General features: G+C 46.9%; 1 protein-coding gene across 11 annotated transcripts in view; it reads right to left on the bottom strand.

The window, feature by feature from the left end:
* Nucleotides 1-14,630, bottom strand: part of DAB2IP (DAB2 interacting protein) — a 202,076-nt gene that overhangs the window by 81,164 nt on the left and 106,282 nt on the right. The window contains exon 1 of one of the 11 annotated variants that reach the window (XM_014942909.1): nt 1,556-1,710. The exons of the other annotated variants lie outside the window; for them this stretch is intronic. The gene's annotated coding sequence lies outside the window, so the exon portion shown is untranslated. Of the gene's footprint in view, nt 1-1,555; nt 1,711-14,630 lie in introns of those variants that run through there. 11 annotated transcript variants of the gene reach the window in all.

Below are 14,630 nucleotides of genomic sequence, written 5' to 3'. Positions count from 1 at the left end.
TGATTTAATGAGAACAAATACAGATGCAGCCTTGACCTTTTCTCCCTCACTGCACACTCGCAACACTTCCCTACGTCCTTCCTACAAGCCCTGGTCCCCGGCCACGACTGGGGCAGATGCTCAACGTGGCTGGTGGGGCAGCTGGTCAGATGTCCCAGCTCACAGCTCTGAACGAGCCTTGTCTCCATGTAAGAATTCACTGTTTTTGTTGTATTTACGTGTTCCTAGTTGTACCTGTTGTTATAAATATGCTTCGTTTTCAAACTGTGATTGTTATTTGCTGCATTTATTGAATAGTGAATGGCTAAGAAGGATTCTGCTGCTCTTTGAGACGCTGCAAGCGATGCTGGTCACCCTGCTACTTTTGGGGAAAAAGAGATGGGAGGGAGGAAGCGTGTCTGAAGCTTAATGAGGACGCAAATGCTTGCCAGATTTTAATTTGAAATACTTTCTTTCTTTCCTTTTCAACAATATCCTTTTCCGCTGGGCTCTGAAAAGAGCGGAGCTGGACAATTGCACGGGAAGCTGGGAGCGACTAACAATAGAGGAGGAGTGGAGAGGGGAGTGAAACCAGCCTATCTCCTTTTACTCAAAATGAAACGTGAAAAGAAACAAATTGCATAAAGGATGACTAACAAAGACAGCTTTAAAAATCATTTCAGGGTTAGTCTTTTCAGGTTCACAGCAGGGACGTCAGGAAAGGACATTCAGCTTCATACATTACATAAGTTTTAGTACATCTGCCTTTAAAGTTAGCTCTGCTGTGCTCTACCACGTACGCAGCCACCCACACACACCCGGGACTGCTTGCAAACACACCCTACCCCAGTCCGTGGCCAATTCTCTTTTTACAATCAAGCAGATCTTTTACAGTGGCTTTGAAAAATCTATTAATTCTGTGTGGGGAAGGAACGCCGCAGCCGCTCCGCGAGGGAATCGCCTGCCTCTCCCCCCTGCTCCCAAATCACCACGTCCCTTTCGCGAGAGGATCCAGGCCCAGAGTAAGCACATTCGAGCAAAACCTTTTACTGTTTGATTCCTACATCTTTCTTTCTTTATTTCTTTCTTTCTTTCTCTCCCCACAAATGCCGAGAGGAAGCGCTGAGCGCTCCTTTTCCCGGCGGATGACTGAACGCAGAGTTTGGCTGGAGGCAGCAGCTGCCTCGACCCCCACAGGCTGATTTCACAGGAAACAGCCCAAACATCTGCAGCGTTGAACCCACTGACAGACCTCGGGAGATCTCCGTTCAGAGCAATCCAGCATTTGAAAATCCAGCACACTGCAGGATGCTGTGGCCCCAGCAGTCCCCACCAGCTGAAACAAGGCGCTGGAAAGTCTGTTTTCTCCATACGCGCTCCCTGGCCCTTTCTAAAAAAGCAGCGTAGGAATTCAAACGATTTTAAAGGTCCAGCTTTTCAAATCTGGATCATCCACTTCCAGAGCAAGCACAGGAAGGTGCAGGAAATACTTTGCCCTTGCCATTCCATTGTAATTTGGCAAAATCCTAGCGAACCGCTAAAAAGAAAGGTAAGCGGAAAACTACCAGACACTTACCCCAAGCCTCCACGGGACAGAAAAATAAAATCAGGACAGAAAAACAATTCTGAGGTGCCCGGGAAAGTCAGCTGGTGGGAGAGCAGTGGGAGTCCATCTCCTGCCCTGCCTCGGTCAGCTCCCTTTGGGTTTCGCTGGCTCCCCCAGCGCTCGCAGCCTCCGGGACTGGGAAATTTCCTCCGCAGCTGATAGTGGGGTTATTAAAGTAAACTGACTATTGCCCTTTGTGAGGGGAGGTGGAGGGGAGGGAAGCTCAGCCCCTTTCCCTTCCTTTGTAATTCAAGCCCTTCCTCGAGGCTGGCGGCTCTGGAGCTGCTCTGGAGGAGAGGCATCTGCTCCCAGCCCCGTCCCGCGCCGAGGAGCTCACGCAGGTCCTGGCCGTGGTCCAGGCTGAAGAACGGCACCGCGCTCTGAGCGCACGCCTCAAAGCAGTTTGTTCCTAATTAAACCTCATCTGGCATTTTTCTTTCTCATACATAATTAGCACAGTACAACAAACATACAGGTAAGAAGCCATTGCACGTAAGTGCAGGCTCCTCTGTCTGCACCTCTGATTAATGTTAAGATTTCCTCTTCATTTATCCTGGGCTGCACAGGGAAGAGTGTGGCCAGGAGGTCGAGGGGGGTCATTCTCCCCCTCTGCTCTGCACTGGTGAGGCCACAACTGGAATCCTGCCTCCAGTTCTGGGCTCCCCAGTTCAAGAGAGACAGGGAACTGCTGGAGAGAGTCCAGCGTAGGGCAACAAAGATGATTAAGTGATTGGAGCATCTCCCTTACAAGGAAAGGCTCAAAGAGCTGGGGCTCTTTAGCCTGGAGAAGAGAAGGCTGAGGGGAGACCTTATCTACGTACAAGTACCTAAAGGGTGGGTTGAAGGAGGATGGAGCCAGACTCTTTTCAGTGGTTCCCAGTGACAGGACGAGGCGCAATGGGCACAAGCTGGAACATGGGAAATTCCATTCAAATATGAGAAAAAACCTCTTTGGGGTGAGGGTGGCAGAGCCCTGGAAGAGGCTGCCCAGGGAGGGTGTGGAGTCCCAAATCTGGAGATCTTCAAGCCCCACCTGGATGCTCCTGAGTGATGTGCTCTGGGCAACCCTGCTTTGGCCGGGGAGTTGGACTAGATGATCTCTAGAGGTCCTTTCCCACCCTGACAATTCCGTGATTTTTTCAGTAAGAGGCTCCCACCACTTCCCAAATGCTATGTATTCACCCTCCCCACCGGCCAACACAGGCAAAGACTGGACACCACGGGAGGAGCACACGTTTCAGATCCCTCCTGGCCGCGCTGCTCCCGACGCCCGTCACTGCAATGTCACCCTGCCTTCAGAGGCACTTGCTTCGGGCAGCTCTGGTCTTTATTACTTCCTGAAGGCAGTTAATCTTTAAAGCTGAAACTATAAAATGCCGTCAGCTTGGCTTGCAGCCTCCTTCTATTGGTATTTACAATTTACATTTTAAATTATAAAGCAGTCTAGCCATACAGGAATACATCCGCAATCCAGGCATATAGGAATTAATGGACATTCTCCTCAAACCCTCTTGAAACCTAAACTTCCACTATTAGCCATCCCCAGTGCGATAATAAACTCTAGTCCCTGAGAGCAATATATTTATCTCATCTCCGCTGTGTTTCAGTATTACAACACTCCACAATGACCTGGTAAATAGTCTCAATCCAACTGATTTTAGTTCACCCTGTCAATGAGAAAATTCTGGCACATTACAGATATAAAAGAAAAAAAAACCCCTGAATATTTTGTTCAAGTTCCCACAACTCCCTGTGCCTCCCCTCTGTCCCGAAACATCCTTCTCGAGGCAGTGGTTTTCGCTCATTTCTGACAGCAAGTGTTTGGATTCGCTGCTCTGGTGATGCCCACAAACAGTGGGGACAGTCGGATTATCTGCTTCAGCTGATGTACCATTCCCTGGGTTAATGAGAAAGGGAACCCAGAGCATCTGCCATGAACCAGGGCTCATCGTGATTCAGGAGAGCACCGAGGGCTCGCTGTTCTTCTGGACATGTTTTTATTGAGAGAAGTAAGTGGAAGGGCGGAATCGCAAGGCTGCTCTCTATTACATCTCTGTTCAGTGTCCCAACCTTAGGCTAACAGCTTGCCTGTGGCTGGTGAATTATCACAACAGGTATTTCACTATGTCTCCAGCCCAAACAAGCATCTCCCTGAGCTCCCAGGTGCGATTTGCACGGCTGGCTCTCAGGACAGGCACCCACTCCCTCCACTCTGGGTCACTTCTCCCCTGAACTCAGTCGTTCTCGCAGCATAAATCACCACCAGTAGGTGAGTATGAAATGACACAATTAAAACATGGACAGTCTAAGCTGAGACTGGTAAAAAAAGAAGGGTTAAGCAAACAACCCCCCCCCCCCAGTATGCATGTTTCTATTGTTACAAGACACAAGGAACTTGCTTTTCTTCTAGATTACACTAGTATAAGTTCGAATTAATTCCACTCATTTATTCTCTAAATACACGGGCTTATTAAAATAAGAATTGACCCAGCATTGAATATTCCCTGTCTCAGGAAACTATTCCCAGCTGCTGGTAACACAGAAGGTCCACGAGAGCCTGGGAGAATGTATCCATGTGCATGCTTATCTCTTCATTTCAGACCATCCATCATTCCTCGCCTGGAAGCAACAGTTAATTTACAATAACTCAGTGTCAAGACGGCAGTTTAAAATCCTCTCGAGGATTGCCCTAGGAGAAGATTTTGTCCCGGCTCTCTGTAGCCACTGTAGATTCAGCTGAGCCTCTTTTGAAGTCACTTACGTTTGGAGCATGATAGAAATAACGAGAGAAGAGACCTGCCAGGCTGTAGCTACTGCGCGTCCAAACCCAAGGCAGGATCTTCTCTGCGGTGCAGTCTTTTGGGATTTCAGTAGTCCCAGAAATTAGACAGAAAGGAAGAATATGGCCAGTCAGAAAACCCCACATGCAGGGGGAGATCATTTCCTGTGGTTTGTTGTTTTGTCCAGATACAGATTTAAATAACATATGATTCTATGCACAGGGTAGGAAATACTTAGAGCAGAGGAGGAGGTACGCTTGGGGTAACATCAATAGATTGGACCTTTCTGAAAAGGCTGTGTCTCAACCAGGCCTGAACCCAAACCAAAACCCAGCTAAAATCTAGCGTAAAGACCCTCCGAACAGAGCAAAGTACGGACTGAGCCTCAACAGCCCCTTCTCCCCTTCCCTCTCTCTTACATTTGCTTGGACTCAGCTTCATCTTTTCACTTTAAGGACTTTGCTCACCGCATTTTTCTGGCGTCGATGGCCCCTGCCTTTTATCAAGGACAATCTGCATCTAATGTTTTGGAAAGCAATCACTGAGAAGTCTCCAGGTAGCGTGGCAGACAATGGCTGACACGCCGCCTATGGAAATCAGAAGGTGTCTAAGGAGGGTGTTTACAAGCAGAACGCTGCTAAAAGTCTGCCTGGGTTGCAGATAACAAGGCTGAGACAATGACAGATTCCCTTCCCCTCGCAGCCAAGAGCAGCTCCTGCGGATCGGCTCCGCCGTGTTTATCCAGGATGCTGGGAGAGAGCAGGCACCAAATATGCAATTAATTGGCAGTTTGCAAGAGCATATTGCCTAAAGATAAACAGAGTGGGTGATCGTGTCGTATGTAAAATGGCTGAGTGCTGCAGATGTAGTGTTGACCCAGTTTAAAAAAAAAAAAAATAAGAGGGGTTTTTTTTTTGTTCTCTTGGAAAATAACTGTATTTTTGCACAGTCCCTCTGGCCTTTGAATATTTTGTGTATGTAAGCCATTCCACGTTCCTCCTTAATCTGGAAGTACTTAGTAAATTAAGAATTTGCTGAAAACTTTTACTGCTGACATCAGTGGAGCATTTCACCGACGGAAATGTTTTGTGCAGGAGCAGACAAGTACATTGCGACACGGTGTTAATGGCCTTTACTCTTCTCAGCGGGTGTTCTGCAGGCAGGAAAAGACAAGACTGAGGGATCTGACTGGAAATCAGGTGACACGAGGAACAAAACTCCCTGGGACGGACCCGGGCGTGTGAAGGAGATGCAGTTCACCAGAGCAGAGGGGAGGAATGGTTCTTCAGGGAGGATGGGAACAGGGAAGGACTGATGCTGGGGAAACGGTGGGACAGGCTACAGCTCCTCAATACAGGCATCGGTCAGGCAAAAAGGCACAAAGGACAGAAAACCCAGAGTCAGGTAAGGAAATACGAAAAATGATAAGGGAGAAGACTGAATGTTGCCCAGGAGCTCAAGGTACATGCTGTGGAAAATATGTTGAGGCTGGAAGGGAAAGGGGAAAGGCAACTCAAACGTGATGCTAAAGCCAGGCAGCTTGAGAGCCTTCAGAGGGAGTATCAATGACAGGATCACAGCAGCAGCACAAACCCAGGGATCAAGTGTGAGACACAAGTGCTAAAGAGAAAGATCTCATTTTCAGGAGAGAGAATGCGTTAGAAGAACAGTCCTCGATGGGGACTTTCAGACTTCATGTTCTGCAGAACAAAGCAGAGGCCCACACAGGTACCAGGCAGAGCAGGAACAGGCAGGGAAAATCAATGACCTCATCGGACAAAAGGACACCTGCCTCTCTCGTTTTTTATATTGAGTGCTATAAAATTAAAGACTGAAGCATGTGACAAACCTCTCACTCCATTTTACTGAGACCACACGGACACTACCAATGCTATTCAGATCGAGCAAGAAAACAAGTCATGACCCAGCAACTTTTTTGTGAGGGACAATGCATGGAGATTCTATCTGGCCTGACCAATGTGACCCCTTCAAGAACGCCTTTACAGGAATTACTGATCCCAGGGAGAGATTTTTACAGCGTGGTTCGACTTGTTGTTTTGCTCTTTCACTTTTCACTTTGCCCTCAGCCTGGGCTGCAGAGAGTGGACGGTTTGATGTGCACTTCACACTCCACAGATGATGTCCATCCTTCTTCTCTGCTCCCGTGAGTCAGACAAATTCTTCTGGCAGGGCTGAGTCCAGCTCCCCTTTGACTTGCTCTGGGTGCCAGCCCTCAGCCTCGTGCCTCAGAGCCTGGTGTTCCAGAAGCAGGGCACAAATTCAGCAGCGGTTTAAAAAATCATTTTCTTCTAGATCAAAGTTTCTGTATTTGGGTACCTAAAATTAGCCAGCAAAATAAGTGACATTTTTATTCAGAGATGCAGAACTTCCATTGATTTTAATGGATTCAGCATCCCAGAAAACTAGGCCACTTATTTATGTACCTACATAAGCATCTGCATGCCTAACTTGAAGGAGCCAAGTTTGTAAACGATGACCTTATGTTTCAAAATATCATGAGATAACTCTGCGCGCATCACTCTGTTATTCCCTTTATTTCTCTCAGCTGTAAAATGTGCCGTTAAAGTTTCTCTATTTGGCAAAACACTTGGGCACAAGCTTAATGTCTTCCTGAAGAGGGGCCCTTTGGTGAATCATGGCTCATGGCTTTCTCATGCCCCTTCGGTTAGGATGGGGAACGGATCTTTGTCTCCCCACAGAAAATTCCTGATCCCGATGGGAATGGCCCAGCAGCCCTGAAGCCTGTTTCTGCCTCATCCCTGTAACATCTCACAGTACTCAGTGAATCCAGACACATCAAACCAACCAACGCTGGAAAAGCCACATCACGTCCTGCAGTGACCTGCGTCCTGGGCAGGTTTTTGGGGCCACTGGCACCGTGGGGTGGAGGGAGGGAAGGGGACACCCAGCAGCAGCCAGACACAGCCAGGGGTGTCCTGGGGAGGGCAACGAGGGACCATCCTTTGGTTAATGCAGACAGGAGGAACTCCTCAACCTGCTATTTATCTTGCAACTTATCTATTTTAATCTCATGCAAGTGAGTGACTATCAGCGGACTGTCATTTGGCTGCTTAAGGAAATAGCTGTATAATTTAGCTCTGATTGTTTAAAGCACTTGGCAGGAAACAATAGATAAAAACTGACAGGACTTTTCGTGGTTAACAATACAAACTAATGAAATGAAATACTGCTCAGAGAAATATTGTGACGGGTATCCATGGATTCAAAGGAAGGAAAAGAAGTGGCAGGGTAGATCCACCACTGCAGTCCCTCAGTCTTGACTTTGAAGAAAAGTCATCGGATCTTCCTTCTCTCTCTCTACTCTTCCATCACGCTGGTTCGGTTACACGGCACCGAGTGCCAGTTTGTAAAATTACACTAGTTTAAAGAATTCCCAGAGAGGACCCACAAATGAGCTTAGCTCAGACCTACCATGCTTATCGTATAGATGTTTTGACCTATAGATGTTACCGGCAGGAGTTTACCTGTGGAATGGCACGATTGGTAGAGGGAAGGGATGGGGAGAAGCCTGCACTCATCCAGACACTCCAGACAGCAGCTCAGCACGGAGCACTCCCACTGCCCAGCTCACTCCTGAGGGCGACTGCTGGATGCTGAGCTGTGGCACAAAGAGCTACCACCGCCGCAGACAGCTACAGGCACTTCTTCTTTTCCTTTATCTCACAAATTGCAGCTCAGAGTCTGAATTATTCAAAGCAGACTCCCCTGACAGCTTCTCGAAGCAGAGGGGCACACACACACACACAGATGGTGGCTGCAGTTTTCCCCCACGTATCCCAATTCCCAAGTGTGTTTAACTGGACAATTAGTACAATTTGTTAAGCAGGCAGAAGGCAGCGAGGTGGAGCACACCGTGCTGTGCAGACGGAGTCGGTACCACTCATCTCTGTGCCTTCAGAAGAGAGGATGAGGCAGACAGGCAGCAGCCAACCTGCCCCGGCCACCAGTACGGGTTATGGGATATATTGGTTTGATTATTTGTGGTGACAAAAATAAATAGCTCAGCTAAAACAACACCCAAAGAAGCAAATGATCAAAAGCACTGCCGGGGAGGATTTCCCTGTGTTGTCCTCTGGGTGTTGTCCTCTGCTGCCAGGAGGTTCCAGCACAGAAGTAGGATCAATACCTTGACATAGGCTGTTGATACACTCCTGGGTGTTCCCTGACCATCCTGCTGGCTCTTTGGCCACCCTCCGAGCTACCGGCCTCCTTTCTGCCTTGACCACGACAGAAAGAGGCGAAAGGGAAGAAGGTGCAGCTTTCCCAAAAAATCAAGACCGTGTTTTCTCATGTGCAAACAGAGCATCTGGACTTGGAGGGAAGTAAACACTATTAGCTAATTTGGTTTCCATGGTGAAGAACTGCAAAGTTTCACTTACCCTAGAAAGAATTTTCTGGCCCCAGGTAAAAGTGTAAGGAAAATTACATCTGGTGGGGAGTGGAGACAACTCACTTGTAGAAAACTAAAAAAAAAAAAATGAAGCAGGAAAGTGGTGCAGAGGGAGCCGAGTGCTGCTTGACTGAGACCCACTGCAATGCATCCTGGCCAGATTTTTGTCATTACCTGTCCAACTTTTTCATACAATCCAATAAAGACCCCCCTGACCTACAGTGGGGAATGTGCTCCAGCAGCTCCGGGAAACAAACAGGCAAACCCCTCAAAAGGCAGGAGGCCGAGAGCGGTGCCAGCACAAGGAGCCAGCACTAGCCCTGGGCAGGGCTCGAAGCCACCCACTGCCAACCCCTTCCTCCCACCCCCTGGGCAGATCCACCACATCTGGAGCCACATCTGAGCCCTCTGCAGCAAAGTGAGTTTATCTGCTCCCAACAAACCTAGAGAGGGAACACTTTTAGAAGCAGTTGTTTCTGCTCCCAGCAATCCCTGCCAGCACCAAGACTCTGCACTCCTCAATTCTGCAAACTAAAGCTGTTCAAGTGAACGTGAGACGTGCCAGACTCGGTATTTCTAACGGGAGCTGACACTGCCAGCACCGAAACCATCTTCATTTGATGGGAAGAAGTCCTCAGACAAGGAGACTAATTAAAAACCATAACCGACACTGGCAAATAGCTTAAAAGATTACAAAAGCCCTAAAGCTAAAACCAACCTCAGCCCCAAAATAAAGCACACAATAAAATCTTTACTTTTATGCAAGTCAGAGTTAACTTAAAAACAAGGAAATACTCTAAAGGTCACACAGAACTTTCGCATGTATCCACATATCTCAAAGTCAAGGCACTGCTTTCACAGTCCACTTGAAATTTTAAAGTTTACAGATGTTTCTGAATTCATTAAACCAGCGCTTCACGGGAAAAGGCAAATAGGGACAAACGGATCTGATCAAACATCACTTCCTAAATGCTAAGAGGGGAGAGTCCTGCTGCCTGGAGCACTGCCAGCCTTGGGAAACACACCATAACTCCTCCTTTGAAAGAGCTGCCCCTCTCCCCTGCCCAGACCTCAGCACCCCAGGCACAAAGGGCTGCAGAGACATGTCTTCTCCACCTGGTCCCACCTCCCAAGGAGAAACCTCCCACCTCTGCCCAGAGGCCAGTGTGGTTCGGGGCTGGGACAGCCCAGCCCCCAGGAGGACCCCACTGGTTCCAGATTCTCCACATGGTAGGAACGTTCTCACCAGGGAATGTCACCGGTATTGTCTTTCAGAGTATTGTTTTCCCCGAGTTAAATATAACTCGTGTATCATTCACAGAAGGAAACTATTCTTTGTGAGAAAAGGCGTAGCAAGCTTTTAGTTTGACACTGTTGTTACCGCACCACTGGGAAGACTAAAGAAACAATAATAACAGGCACCAAAAGTTTAAAAATATCTCCATGTATATTTCACTATGTCAGGGAGATTGGGATGTTTACCTGCAAAACTGGGCGAAAAAAAGTCTTAAAAATTTAGGTTTGCTATTTTAATTGAAAATATAGGAGGCTTTTTTTTGTCTCTACGTATTCAATGACCTAATTTCAGGACATTTTTCAACTATTTCATTACACAAGAAGGGGAAAAATAGAAGGAAGGAGAGAAATAAAGTCATGGCTATTTACTAGTGAGGACTCAAAGTGCTAACCTTCTCTCAGTGTCACAGGATCAGAGAACAGCCAAGGGATGTATGTGACCAAACTCTACTGTGATTTCCCCAGGGGAACTCAGAAATGCCTGGGTTTTTGTGTGTTGTTCCCAGTTTAATCCCTGCCTATTAATTTTGTTTAAAGTTCGTAAAAATACATCCCCACACGACAAGGATGACCAAAACTACACAGAGTTAACCCCAGAGTCTGTCTAATAAATGTATTATCTTCCCAGTAACCGAGTGTAAGTGCAGAGTTTCACTGCAGTCATCACAACAGAATCCATCACCACTGTGTCCTCTGCATGTCATTAATAAATAATAAATGAAACCATTCAGAAAGAGGGAGAAAAAACATATCTCAGAATTTTTGGAGCACACTGAGAGGCCAGTAACAGTGACAGGCACGGTAGGAAGAGCCTTAACGGGACAAGTTGTGGGCAACATCAGCCTTGCAGGGCCTCGGAGACAGGCAGAAAGGAGAGAGGAGCCTGAGAGCAGGGACAGAGACTGTGGGGTCCCCCCAGGTGGGCAAAGAGAGCCCCGGCCATGGCAGTGGGGCTGGCACCCCCACACAGAACGGAAACAGAAGCACCATGTTACAACGACAGCACCAACATTTGCCAGAGAAGGTCAATATATTTTCACTGTCAGCTCTTGGGAGGTTTCTTTTAACACGGTTTAATTGGGTTTTAGCACTGGTGAAAGCCCTGGAGAGAGGTAACTCGTGCTCCGTCGCAGAAGAGTTACGAGCACTGACAACGGTCGTGTCCCTCTTCGCACACTCAACCTGCAAACCCGTCTCTCCTCCCCCTCTGCCTGGATAAACCCAGAGCCAACCCTCCCTGTTCTTCCTCCCTTTTGCTCAACACACTGTATTGTCCATCCCAGAAGCTCCTGTTTGGAGTGGGTGAGACAGGCGGGTGGTGTCACCAGCCGGTGGCACAGGAGAGCTGCTGGTCCTGGGGAAACTGCCTGGATCTGTCTCTCCTCCTTCCTTCCTCCCTCATGGGTGCTCCCAACCAGAAAGGACTCATTCTGTGCTCCAGCTCTTCCCAACCACACTAATTTAAACCACCTTCCCATTAGTGCAGGGCTCAGTGACAAGTTCTGCTCACCATCCTCCCTGCACTGCCCTTGAGTCCTCATCCCGCCCCGAGCCACAGGGAAGCCCTGTGTCCCCACCAACTCCACCAACACCTCAAGGAGTAAAGAAATAACAGGCATTCACGTGTTTCCAGAGATTTCTTTTCTAACCCTTGAGCTAGCTATCTCAGCTGCTTTATACTCACCCTGACTCACAGTTATCAGAAAGAAGGAAAAGAAAGAAAATAAACAGCAAGAGGAAATCCTTTTTTTAAAGACCAGCAACAAACTGTTCTCAAAACAGCTGCCTGGATATTAAGTAGAACAGAAAAAAAATCCAAACCCCAAATACAGGCCAGTCAAACACACCCTGTTGATTGTAGAAAAATGGTTTCATCATCCTGTACCAAGTGAATACTCCCCCCCTGTGTGCCAAGCCAGCACAGGGAGGGAAAGCCAGTTGCTTTTCATTTCCTGGACACTTCTGAAACTATGGCAGATTCAAATTCATCATCCCAAATCTGGCTTCAACCATTTCTCTGCAAGAACCTCAGTCTGTTGAAGCTTTGTTGTGGCCATTTTCCTGGTTTTAGAAAGTATTATTCTTCAGAAATGCCCAGCCCCACGTGCAACAACAAAAGGGTTATTTTCACCCCCCCACATGTAACAGTCAATGAATTTCTTTACTTTACTGCAGCCTGAGATGGGATTTCAAAATGTGTCAGATCTTTTCCAAGACCCTGTTCCTGTTCCTACCCCTGACCCCACCCTTTGCTCCTCAGAGTGGTCTTTTGGGGAGGCTGAAACTGAAATCTGTTTCCTTGCCAAGAGTTCTCCTTTTCACCACCTCCACTTCCACGTGACGAGGCCCCCGGAGCGCTGCTCCTGCCCAGCACATGCACCTTGTTTGGTTGGGCTGAGCAGGAGAAATCTGCTTTGCATCAGTTTTTCTGAGTTCAGTTTGCGGGAGGGGCATTATTTCTTACTATGGGCTGGGGATATTTCTAGAGCATTTATTTTTTGTTGTTGTGAATTTGGATTAGAGGCATCTTCTTCCTCCTGACAGTTGCTCGCAGCGTGCTGTAAAAATATGATTAATTAAAGTGTGACTATGAATCCACTCAGAGGCTTAGGCTTTTCCTCCTCTAACGTTAAATAGAGAAAGGGCCATTTAACAAAGTTCAGGTCTTCGAGCAGATTTCAAAGTACACTTCAGTTGAGCTCAGCACGACCGGGAGGTTCAACCTTCAACATTTAAAAGCTGTGAGCCCTTGGAGAGAAGAGACTTCTGCTTCTGGTCCAATCCCAAATATAGAAATAAATAAGCGAGAAATAACCAAGCCATGCTCAAAAATCTTCAGCAGCACAGCAGAAATACTCTGGTCACCTGAGGGGCTCTTTCTTAGCCTACGTGACATTTTTACCTTTGTAGACAGTTCAGCCACAGAATACATGCCATCCTGTTGCACTGAGGTTTTTAGATTAAAACAACACATTCTGGCTCTTGCTCTGCAAGAACCCACTGGAAATCCTGGAAGACCTTCAAAAATGAGCAGATAGTACTTGAAAAAGAGACACAACTTTACTAAATTGAAAAATTTGAATTTCCTAACATGGACTTAAAAGGTACTACTGAATCTTTAATGACTGCAATGTAGAGATGGCTCAATCTGTGAAGGGCTGAAGGTCTTCCTTTGAAGAAGACAAACTTAAAAAAAAAAATAAGAAAAATCTCTGCTACATTTCAAGGTCACAAAGGGTTTCATGAAACTCTGTAACCTTCCCAACTCTGACTTCCTAACTGATAGTCGCTTGTTAATCCAGAGCACCTACTTGAAACTGAAAATAATTAGCTGGGGAGAGGAAAAACATGCCAGACTGAAAATGTACTTCTATAACAAAAGGTTGCGAGGAGCAATGTGCTGCAGATACAGATGGAAAATGGGCTATTTATTTATTTCAAGAGCACAGAATTCTTATTCGTTAAATGTTAGTTTTTAAGCCTGACGTGCTTTAAGCTGTTTGGTATTCTACAGCCTTCTGTCTGACTGATGGCTTGGAGGAAAGGGTCAGGAATGGGAAGATGGGCTTTGTTCCTTAATGCTACCTGTGGGGTGGGTTGCTGGCCCACCCTTCCAAGCTGGCTCTCAGACTAGTTATTTCCCACATCCAGGATCATCTTCAGTCCCCAGAGTCGGTTCCTCTCCCTGCACCACATCTTGGGTCACCACCACACATTCCATTAGTGAAGAATTTTCTCTTGGAGCCTTAATGAACAGAGCAAACCTCTGGGTTTAATGTTGAATATTGTGGGAGGTGACCTGCTAGTCAAAGTGTCCCATTTTAGCACGTCCAGGCCAGGAGGAGTCTCCAGCACACACGAGGGTCAGAGGTTTTAAAACCAGCAGGGGAGCTGTATGACAGAGCCCCATGTTGGGGCTATCAATGCCAAGCTGCTGGTAGCCCACCGCATGGTACCAAACCTGTGCTCTTGGCAAGCCTACACTGTAATGTGAAAGAAACAGCCATTCTTAAAAAAAAATACATAGATCAATAATTCTCTGTTGTTAGGCAAGAGCACGGGCTACAGTAAAGCGCCTGAATAGATAAACTGTTAGGCAAAGCCATAAATTTAGGTGGTGCAAAACTAGGGATGCAAATTTAAAATGAAACGTTTGAAGTTTGAGTGAGGGTAAAAAAGTAAACAAACTCTTTGAAAAGACAGTAATTATTAGAGATTATAAATCTGCATGCTAATTTATGTGATTTCTATTGACATTTTCTTTCTACTTAAGTTTTTATTCATTTTATCGCAAGCAGATAAATTCTAGATAAGAGCATTGTGATGTGCAGAAGGCTTAATCCAACAGAAAGCCCCTAACATGCAATTTAAGGATCTCAGGTTCATTAATAATCCTGGGGGCATCTTGTTTAATCTAGTTTATTTGCATGGGACTGAGTAAATCTGAGTGAGAGGGTACGGCAGAGATTGCCTTCCCTTTAGAGACACCCTTTGGCACGTCCCTGCTGGGCACCCTGTGGGATGGAGCTCCCATCAA

This window comes from Calidris pugnax, unplaced genomic scaffold (genome assembly GCF_001431845.1).
Source record: "Calidris pugnax isolate Ruff unplaced genomic scaffold, ASM143184v1 scaffold102, whole genome shotgun sequence".
NCBI classification, from domain to species: domain Eukaryota; kingdom Metazoa; phylum Chordata; class Aves; order Charadriiformes; family Scolopacidae; genus Calidris; species Calidris pugnax.
This window is presented reverse-complemented; position numbering and strand designations above follow the sequence as displayed.